Genomic DNA, 11,188 nt, shown 5'->3' with positions numbered 1-11,188 from the left:
AATGAAGTATTTCATCCCTTAATAGAAGTGATGAACAACAAACACATTGCCGTGCACATGGATCAGACTTTTATTTGAATTATAAAATCATATCGGCAGCTGTGCAACAGTAAAAAGTAAGATTATGAGTTAGACAAGGAGGGAATAAAGTCAGTCACTCTGATTTGGGACGTTCTTGCCATTTGTACTAGCTGTCCGTTCCTGCCCTGCTAATGATGTTTCTAAACTGTGTTCCTGAAATAGCAAGCACCACTACCCTTATTTCCTATTCTCTGCCTTAGTAAGGAAGCCACTTGTTATAATCTGTGATTCCTTTGATTTCAGACTAATTTGCTATTGTCTCATCCTAGCTCAGTGATTCTTAACAGAGATGAAATATCAGGGCTGTCTGTCCACAGCCTGTGTTCCTGACACTATCTTGAGAGATCCTAGCACTGAGCCTTGCAAGGTGGTGAAGGAGGGTGCTTACAAAACAGCTGTACTCAGGAAAGCACTCTGGTGATTCCAAGATGTGCCTTGGATTCAAAACCAGTGGTCTAGTTGATGTGTTTACTGAATATAATTACTGCCAGTCATCTTCACTGAACGGTAAGAGAGCTGGGAAGAACCCTCAGTATTCAAGGACACAGTAGTCACAAATTTACCAAAGCAAATATCTCTCTATTGAAGGACGAGAAACAGGGCCAGCCAATCCCAACTGAAATAATCCTCCATCTTTACAGTGAGTAAAGAGAGGAACTGTCAAAGGTTGGCACGGGAGTGGAAGTGTGGAAAGCTACTTAAACGTTAGTCTAATGCATCTTATTTATTCATTCACTCATTTTTGTGCCACAGAGAATGAAGCCCAGGGCCCCACACAAGCTGTGCAAGCATTCAGCTACTGAGTCCACATCCCTAACCCACTAACACAGATTTCCTGCCTAGGTTGGAAACATCCATTTCTTTAGTTCTAATACTGCTAAACATATCTGTGACAAGAATGGAATTTCCCAGGCCACTGTGATCTAAACCAGTCTTCGTCTTCCCTAACTTATATCAGAACCCAAGGGATAGGAGACAGGGCTCTGAAAAGGAGACCTTTATCATAGAGGCAAGAGTGAGGAATATCTCAAAGGTAGGGCACAGCAGCAAGATCAGAAATCAACACAGTCCATGAGGTCAGGGACAGTTTCCTGGAAGAAGTGACATTTTAATCTGTACTTGATGGACAGGTAGGAGTGACCAGAGCATGAAGAAAGAAAGGCAGAGGGAAAGAACATGTAAGCATAAGGAACAAACTGGACCGAAACACAAAGAGGAAGTCCATCCCCTTGTGCACAGAGAGAGCCAAGTGCAGCTGGACAGAGCGGGCAGGGAGAAGAGGAGAGGATGCTCACTGGACAAATGGGGTAGCCACAGTCAAGGTTAACATGCAGTCTATGGTGGAGGATTTGGACTTTATCTCAGTGTTGAAGGGAAGACACAAACAAAGGATGGAGTCAATGCAAGCTTTGCACTTTAGGGATATGCACATTGTGTGTCCTGGGGAGTGTGGTTACAGAGGAGCAAGGCAGGGCATAGAGACCAGGTAGGAGGAGCCAGGAGCCCTGGGAGGAGGAGTGCCTTCTTTGCTTCTCTTCTACTGTTAAGTGGGAATGAACACCAGAACCTCCGAAGGCAGCATCTTGAAGGCCTGAGGGCCTGGAAGTTCTTTTATTCATCTGCACGGCTTTCTTCTTCCTAACATCTACTGAGTATTTATTATCTTCTGTAACTATGCTCTCCGAAGCAGCTGCCACTAGCCACAAGAACACTAACAGTGTGGTCAGTCTTAACTGGAATGTCTTCTGAAGCCAAAATACATATAAAATTTTAAAGATTTATCACAAAATATAAAATCAATAATTTTATATTGTTACATGTTAAAATGATAATTTGGGGAGCAAATTGAGTCAAAAAAGACACATTATTAAGTTAATTCCACCTGTTTTTTCTTATTTCTTTGGAAGTGGCTGCCAGAAACTTTAAAATTATGTATGATGCTCATATTTATAGACTTTGTTGTATTTCTACTAGACAGAGCTGTTCTAGGCACTATTCTCAACACCAAGAATGTAGGAAAAATCAAGGTTCTTCCCTCATGGGAGCTTATGTTACCCACATCTATCTAAACAATCAGAATAAGCCAGCTGTGGTGGTCCACACCTGTAATCCCAGTACTCAAGAAGGTGAGTCAGAAGAGTTGCAAATTAGAGGTCCACCCGGGCCACACAGTCAGTTCAAGGCCAGCTAGAATAGCATAAAGCTACCATATTCTTTATTGTATGTGTTATCAACCCCCTTGTAACCAAGAACTGCCAAACCAACTTAGTATCTAAGTTTATGCTGTGGCCTCTTTGGTACCAAGGAGTCATTCAGAGGTTGGTTGGTCTACCTCATCAGAAATAACTTTGCCTTCTGCCTAGGAATCAGGATGTAGCTCTCAGCTACTTCTCTAGCACCATACCTGCCTGCCACCACACTCCCGCCATAATAACAGAGCAAGCCTTTGACACTACTGCTTATGGGAGATGAACAGGTAAAGAATGTCCTGAACGTCACGTAGGAGGCCCCACCAAGAGTTAAAAAGAAGAAACAAAAGGAAAGACAGAATACAAATTTGAATGGCAGAAAGGCACCCCGAGAGAAAAATACGCCAAAGACGACATGAACATCAGAAATCAGCCCTTTGGTGTTCAGGTTTACAATGTAAGGTGTATCAAAGGTCTCAAGTGGGGTCATGTGAACACAGATGAGAGCGCCCCTTGTTTTGTCTTCTGGAATCAATGCAAGTTCAGTTCCGACAGACAGCTCAGGGCTGCCGAAGCACCTCTCAGAGCTGACAGCAGACATGAGAAGCATTGGGTTTGCGTTGAAACGAAGTGTACCAGGGAGAAACTTGACTGCAGATGAATTCACCGCAGGACTATGTTACAAGTGACGGTGAAGAAGACATGGAAGTTGAATTCTTTTTTATTACTATTAACTTTTCCTGATTCTCTGTGGTTTTCACATCATGCATCCCAGTCTCGGCTATCTCCCCCCCACTCCCCATCCCTAACCCCACCCCCACATCTACCCTCTGCCCTTGCAACCTCCCTGCAAAGCAAAATAAAATTTAAAACAAAAATTTAAAACCAAACCAAACAAAAAAGAACAAGGAAAAAGGAAGAGGAGGAGGAGGAGGAGGAGGAGGAGGAGGAGGAGGAGGAGGAGGAGAATCTCGCTGTGGAAGCTGTGCGGTGGCCTAGTGAGTCCCACAGGTGAGTCTCACAGGTGAGTCCCACACACATGTCACCCTTTAGTCCTTTCATCCTCATTTGCAAGTGTTCATTGCCATGAGTCATGGGTCTAGTTCGAGGCCTCTGTCCTCTGTCACACCATCCACAATGGGCTCTCACTGGGCTCCCCCTCCCCACCAAGATTTGTGCTGTTATCCTGTGTCCTGGAGATCCTGCAGTTTGGGATCTATAGGTTCGTCCCCTTCTCATGCTCTAACAGTTCACAGATGAGGTAGATGTTGGGGTGGGCCAACTCACAGCCCCGGTCCTGGACCTGGGTGTCAGCCTGCCAGCTTTCCCCATGAGTCACCCCCACCCCCACTTTGGCACACTCTTCAGCACTGCGTTGGCCAGCCCATCCAATGCAGCCTGTTCTCCTACTCTCAGGCCCCTTGATCAGGCTCACTCATGCTCATACCACCAGGAACAGCTCTACTGATTCCCCAGGTAAGGGGCAGGGCCCTCTCTCCCGATTGCTATAGGGGGCATATGGGGGGGAGGGGCGGGGTCAGCTCTCAGATTCTCACACCCTCAAGGCTGGCTCACCTGCACCCCTGACAACAGGGTTAGCTCTACTGTGGTGCCCTGGCAGGTTACAGGGTCTACTCTTCTGTATGCTGCAGCTGGTGAGGGCCAGGGCTAGTTCTCTCACTCTCGTGATCCTGGGGCCAGCTCCCTCCCCTGCCACAGGTAGCAAGGGGTACAGGGAGAGGACCTCTTTCCCTCACCCATGCCCCCATGCTACCATATGGTGGATGGGGGTGAAGGTCAGCTCAGCATAGTTTTCCATTTTCAACACACATGGTTTCTATGATACCTTGTGGTAACCCAGAACATGGACATTAGCACAGATCCCAGCTGCAATAGGACCATGACCCAGACATGGCCCTCAGCAGCAGCTCAGGCCTGGACTTTGCCTTAGCCCCTGTGGCAGCACAGGCCACCCAGATCAGTATGGCCCCAGCAGTTGCATGGCCCCCAGACACCAACATGGTCTCAGATGGCTGACCAGACCCTAGTCATCCACAGAGCCCTTGGTGGTAACAGAAGCCTTGGACATCACCCCAGATCCCAGTTGCTGCAGGACTACAGACCCAGACATGGGCTTGGACATCTCTATGGCCCCAGGTGGTGGCACAGTCCTCCTCCCCCCAATCAATATGGCCCCTGCAGTGACATGGCCCAACTTGGGCTCAGGTGGCTGACCAGACCCTGGGTATCTGCATGGCCTTTGGTGGCAACAGGAGCCACAAACATCAAATCAGACCCTAGCTATAGTAGGGCCACAGACCCAGACGTGGCCCTCAGTAGTAGCCCTGGCCCAGATGGCCACCGTGGCACAGGCCATTCAGATCAGTTTGGCCCTGGTGGTGGCACAGTCCTCAGATACCCACATGGCCACAGGTTGTGACTAGATCTCTGGCTTCTCTGTGGACTTTGGTAGCAATATGGGCCATGGACATCAATATAGACCTCAGCTGTGGTAGGACCACAGATCCAGACATGGTCCTAGGAAGCAGCCTGGGCTTGGATGTCACCATGGCCTCAGGTGGCAGTGTAGTCCACCAGGTTTGGCACAGCCCCCATGGCAATATGTTCCTTGGACACCAACATGTCCCCAGGTGGCAGCCCTGATCCAGCATTGACATGACCCTGGATGGTACAAGGAGCCATGGACATCAACACAGACGTTGGCTGTGGTAGGGCCACAGACCCAGACATGGCCCTTGACAGCAGCCTTGGCCTGGATGACACCATGGCCCCAGGTCACAGTGCTGGCCACTCAGGTTGACATGGTCCAGTGGTAGCATAGCCCTCAGACACCAACATGGTCACAGGCTACATCCTAGACTCCAGGCATCTATATGGCCTTTGGTGGCAACAAGAGCCATTGGACATCAACACCACAGACCCTGGCTGTGGTAGGACCATGAACCCAGACGTGGTCCTTGGCAGCAGCCCAGGTTCAAATGTCCCTACATCCCAGGTGGGAACACAGACCACTCAGATTGGCATTGCCCCCATGGCAGCATGGCCCCCAGACACTGACATGGTCCCAGATGGTAGCCCAGACTACAGGCCTCTGCATGACCCTTAGTGGTGACAGGAGACATAGACCTCTTCTCAGGCCCTCTCTGCTGAAGTTGAATTCTCAAAAGTCACTGATGAACCAACAAAAGTTTCTCAGGAAACAGGATAGACTTGGAAAGAAAAGGAGGAATGAGAAAAAGGAAGAAAAGAGAAAGAGAAAGAAAAAGTAACAGAAGAGTGAAAGTAAACACACACAAAAAGAAAAACTTCCCCCTTCTCTTCTTCTAAAACTTCAGAAAGCAGCAAAGAGAAGGACAGCAAGAAAAGAAGGAGAAGAGGAAGGAAAAGAAGAAAACAAATGTTCAGACCCTAAAGCAGTGACTCTAAAGAGGACATGTCCAAGAGGACACGTCACGAAGAGCGCTAGCATTCCCAGTGATGGGGGAAGCCAAGGAAAATCAAGGCTTCCGAAACAAGAGCATTCTGGGGAGAACCGCAAATGGGTCGATTCTGGTTGCGACAGAAATCGGAAAGCCATCACCCTAGTCCAGAGAAGAACGTGTCTGAGAGACACAGGAGAATCCAAAGTCACTGCAGGGCCAGGAACAGCAGAAGCTGAAGCGGGAGCCCTGGTAGTCACAGGCCAAGGGAGATGAGGAACTGGCCACAGTGGAGTCCCGGGGAGAGCAGAAGGAAGAGCACCCTAAGCCATGCACTAATGGGTAGAGAAGAGAGAGCGCAGTGGGCACCCAGGACCCAGGAGGGCAGGGTGGGGGATGAGCAGTACTGGCACAACTCCCTGGGAATAGAGTATTTTCTTCCTGAATATCTTCATCAAGGGCTAACTTACACACACACACACACACACACACACACACACACACACACGCACACACGCACACACGCACACACGCACACACGCACACACGCACACACGCACACACACACAATTTTTTTAAAGTCTCTTAACTAAAAAGTTCTCTTTGCCAGTCAGTGGTGGCACACGCCTTTCATCCCAGTACTTGGGAGGCAGAGGGAGGAGGATCTCTGTGAGTTCAAGGCCAGCCTGGTCTACAAATCAAGTTCCAGGACAGCTAGGACTGTTACACAGAGAAATCCTAGCTCAAAAAATATAAAAAAAGAAATGTCTTTGCACCCAAGGGAGACTTATAAATCCTTAAGGCCTTGCATAAGCAGAGATCTTTTCAATGGCTTTAAAGACAGCACAGGAGACCTGAGTCATCCCATAAGACCCAAGTGATGCTGGCCACACCCAAAGAACATGCAGTGTCAGTGCCATAGATGTTTATGAGTTGTGGTAATTTCCATAAAAATATTATCACCCCTCACATTTAACTGGTGATACAATGTAGAACTTTATTGCTCTGGTAATTTTGTTCCTACTTTCTTGGTACATTGTAATTTTATAGTTAATAAAGACATGAAGGATTAATAGTTTCTTTGTATGAACAATAACAATACAACTAACTTCTTAACACTGGAGCTAGCTATATTTTTCTCTTTAGTGGAACCCGTTTGGGTCAGGTTGAGAAATCCTCCCTGTATCATAGCTCTTATTTAATTCAGTGTTTCCCCTTATTCCACAGCTTAAAGGCTGGTCAATGGCCATCAGCTGTCTACTTAGCAGCTGCTGGCAGCCTCACGGACAATTGGCCCTCTCATTCCTCCGACCTAGAAGGTTCATAATGACTCAGGGACCTGTCATCCTATCAGCCTTGGCTTCAATGGAAGTAGCATATAGTAACCAACATTCAAACAACTCAATAACGAGGATGCTATGAGCACTGCCCTATCAGGATGGGTGTCTGTAAGGCAGGGTTAGCCAGACCACTGAACCTCTACTGTATGTCACCCTGCATGCTCCGTCCCACCCAGGCCCTTCTTGCTCAAGCAGGGAGAGCTCCCAGAAGGTCCTGTTCTCTCTCTAACATCAGACCACTCAGCAGTCTGCACGGCTGCCCTTCTAGGACCATCTTTCAGTACCACCATTGTTTATTAAAATTCAGAGGCCAACATAATGAAAAAAGAGAAGGGCACCCAGAAAGCCAGCTAGCCTGGGAAACAGTAGACCATAATGGGAGTTCAACGTTACAAGCTCTTTGGCCAAATATCCTCAATTTGAATCTTAGCTTGAATCGAAGCCAGGGTGGCCTCAGCAAGTTATCGGTACCTCTATTCCTTTCATAAAATGGGAAGGAGAATAAAGCTAAATCCTCCCCTGGATTTTGAATAATTAAGAAATTGCCCAGAGAGTTCTTAGAACAGTACTTGTCTCTCATTAAGTCCATTATCAAGAAGTGCAAGACTGTCTTTCTCTCCTGAAGTGGAATGTAGAAGTAAAACACCCCAACCCTGCAGGAAATGTCTTCCACAACAGAGACTGTAGCAAAGGCATCTTGGATTAGAGAAGAAGACTCCATTCTCAATGTTGAGTTGGACCAGAAGCCTCCCTCTGCACTTAGAGCTATCTGAGAGAGGTTGTATTAGGCAGTAAAATAGACTTGGAGTCTTCTACAGCAGAGGCTATATTTGGAAGAAAATGTGAAGATTGCTTACCCACAAGCCAATGCCTCACCCATAGCATGGAACTTGGACATCACACCAAATGGACCAGTTTCCTTGCATACCACAGACTCGGACTTCTGGTATATCATGGCCAGAATCCAAAAATTACTGACCTAAAAGAATAAAGGAGTTTGATGCTCTTAAGAAATGGTTCTCAGGCTGAGGAAATGCCTCTAAGGTTAAAGCATTCACCAAGTAATCAAGAACATCAAGCTGGGTGTGGTGGCACACGCCTTTAATTCCAGCACTCAGAGACAGAGGCAGGCAGACCTCTGAGTTTGAGGCCAGCCTGGTCTATCTACACAGAGGTTCCAGGGCATGCAGGGCTTGTGGCTCCACAGAGAAACCCTGTCTTGAGAAAGAAAAAAAAGAAGAAGAAAGATAGATAAGAGAAAGATAGAAAGAGAGAGAGAGAGAGAACGAACGAACACTGGAGTTCAGAGGTCTGATCTCCCAAATCTACATAAATGCCTTGCTGCATGGGCAAGACAGCCCATATATAATTCTAGCCTTAAAAGACAGACAAGGAGTCCCCAGAGCAAGCTGACTGACTAGGGAGACCAGCTGTATCAGTAAGCTCCAGGTTTGATTTCAAGATACTGTCTCAAAAGACTAAGGTGGAAGATTCCAATATCAGCCTTGAGCTGCCATACATATACACACACATGAACATGCATATACACAGGCACAACATATACGAGCACACACACACATACATGAGCACGCACACTTGTGCACACACACGCACACATACATGTATGCGCATACTCACACACAGAGGAGGGGAATGTGGCTTTTACACTTTGGTGTTATTCAGACTCACCTTGGGATTTAATGCAAACACTGAGTCTGGCCTTGTCCATCAATAAGCTGAGTCTCCTGGGATTTTCATTAGCCTTTCAGGTTTTTCCCAACATCCCTGGGTCAGCCAGCAGTCAATGTTTGTCACTGTGACAAGCACAATCAAGATGTAAGGAGAGGGTTAGTTTGGCTTATGATTTCAGAAATATCAGCCAGGGTTACTTAGTCCTATTGCTTTGGGCATGCATGGCATATCATGGTGGAAATATGTGATGGTGGAGGAAGTCTGTTCAGCTCATGGTGGCCAGGACAGGGGGAGGGAAAGGGAGAAGAAGAGCAAGAGAGAAAGAAGCAGGAGGGAGGCAAACATGCATCTCAGTGTTCTCTTTAAAGGAAGGCCTCCAGTGATCTAACATCCCAACTATCTAAAGGCCGTCCAACAGCACTGTGGGCTGGGACTAAACTTTCAACCTATCATGTCTTGAAGGGACATTCATTCACATTGCAACTATTACAGCCCCCAAATGGGAGAACCACTAGCCCCAGGTTAGGGAATCCCACACTAGATGTCCAAACCCCTAGAATTCAATACTTGAAGAATACCTTCATTGAACCATCATTAATCCCAAGCTCATCTCTCCAGTACTATATTAATATAATTAATAAAGTTGTGAAAGCATTAATTGTGTTTAAGCAATGCTGTCAGTACAAACTGTGGCTTTTCAAAAGGCATTTGCAGAAGTTTATTTTAGACTCAGGGATTTACAGCTCTCACATTGTCTCGCTATTACAGAAAGAATACTTTAAAATTATGATGCAAAGACACTTAATTAACTTTTAATTGAAATGACTCCAGGAAGAAAATTATAAATAGCACATTCATCTTCACTGTGTTTTCATTAAAAGACACAGAAAGTGATCGATGGGTGGCACACAATGAGACGCATTGCACAGTGTGGTTGCCAAAAGCAGAGTTACGGAACTTTCTAGAATAATGAACTAGTGAAGCTACCCCAACCAATGAGTCCAGAATTCTCAGAATGAAACACCTCGGCTCTACTAAGCATCCTATAAATATGGAAAATGGGCAATTTAGATAGAGCTGAGGCCATAGCTCGGTGGTACAGAACTTGCCTAACAAACACAAGGGGTGGATGGCTAGTGAAAAAATCCACAAAGAGGTAATTTTAGGTATAATTTAGTGGAATATTATATTCTAATCTTGTGCCCTTCACCTTAGAGCACAGAGTTTTAGCATATCACAATGTCATGGCTGGTTTCACAGTGTCCAGAAAGTTGCAGGACATGGAAGGAGAGGCCCAGATCCTACAAACCATCATGCTGGACTTTGAATACTGACCCCATCACAATTTCGAAAGCATGTCAAGCAGGTTTCAGTCACTGTCCTACATTCTTCTCATTTTCTTATACTCCACAAACATTTCAACAATAAATTGCGTTAATTATTTCTGTTTTTGAAATAGATCTGGGATCCAACTTCTTCTCTACTTCACTAGCATCCACATTCACAATCCCATCATCCTTCAACTGATTGTTAGGTAACAACCTCCTAAAGATTCTCCCTATTGTTAAATAGAATCTTCCAGTGGCTTCCTTCCACTCATGCGTGAGTTCTCTTTGCTGCTCCTCAGCCCCTTCCGCCACACTCTCATCCCTGGACTTGTCATCGGTGTTCCCCTTTCTTGGAACTTCCTCGCCCCTCTGTGTAGATAGCTACACAGATTGCTTATTGTCCTACCTCAGTGTCACTTCAAAGGTGACCTTCGGAGTGATGCCTGTGAACTTTGTATTTATGACCCTCTTACAAACATTGAAAATACCAAGAAGCTATGTAAGAAACTGTGACAGCAGAAAACTAAGTGGCTTCATTTGGGGACAGAATGAAGGAAAGGAGTTCCCCCTTTTCCTGTTGTGCCTTTATATTTGATAATGGAATAATTAGTGAAACCTCACATTGTGATATCACTGAGTAGGTACGCAGACTAGCTCATAGACATCCTAGTGACCCTAATAGTTCTAGAGTTTCCAGTTGATATGCTTTTCAGTCTAACGAGACTGGTGTGGGCTAGTCTGGGAAGAAGTCTAGACACTGGGTAGAATGTTACTCTCTTGAGGATGGAAGTTACTACCTCTGGCATATGACTGGGGCTCTTGTGTTTCTTGTCCCTCCTACCCTGTTGCTAGTTACATGAGTCACTTTTGGTGGCCTCTTGAAATATTCAGCCAAGCTCCAAACAGTCCAACAGCTGTAGTGATTTCTCAGCATGATGGCCCATGGCCCATGGACATTTCGCCTTCTTCAAGGCTTAAGACATACCCTGCCCCCCCACTCATATCTGTGAACTGTACCAGTTGGCAATGTGTAAGGTGGCCTTCTTAGAAGGTAATGTTTCTCAGCTTTGTGCTTTGAAGTCATATCAAGCATTTCCCATGCACTGAAATCTGAACAT

The 11,188-nt window shown here is 46.2% G+C and overlaps 1 long non-coding RNA gene and 1 pseudogene across 2 annotated transcripts; one reads left to right on the top strand and one right to left on the bottom strand.

Annotated features, from left to right (window-relative positions):
• The first annotated feature begins 1,755 nt into the window (after positions 1 to 1,755).
• On the top strand, positions 1,756 to 5,949 carry LOC131913718 (corepressor interacting with RBPJ 1-like; annotated as a pseudogene).
• Positions 5,950 to 7,913: 1,964 nt separating this feature from the next.
• On the bottom strand, positions 7,914 to 10,633 carry LOC131912427 (uncharacterized). Of its 2 annotated transcripts, none has more exons than XR_009379628.1 (3): positions 10,477 to 10,633; positions 8,740 to 8,864; positions 7,914 to 8,029 (listed from the first exon to the last, which is right to left on the bottom strand). It is a non-coding gene; the product is annotated as an uncharacterized LOC131912427 (long non-coding RNA). The 2 variants fall into 2 exon arrangements; XR_009379627.1 differs by lacking the exon at positions 10,477 to 10,633 and adding an exon at positions 10,078 to 10,321.
• Positions 10,634 to 11,188: the final 555 nt, after the last annotated feature.

The sequence above is a fragment of the Peromyscus eremicus genome, chromosome 6 (assembly GCF_949786415.1).
Source record: "Peromyscus eremicus chromosome 6, PerEre_H2_v1, whole genome shotgun sequence".
NCBI lineage: Eukaryota > Metazoa > Chordata > Mammalia > Rodentia > Cricetidae > Peromyscus > Peromyscus eremicus.
This window is presented reverse-complemented; position numbering and strand designations above follow the sequence as displayed.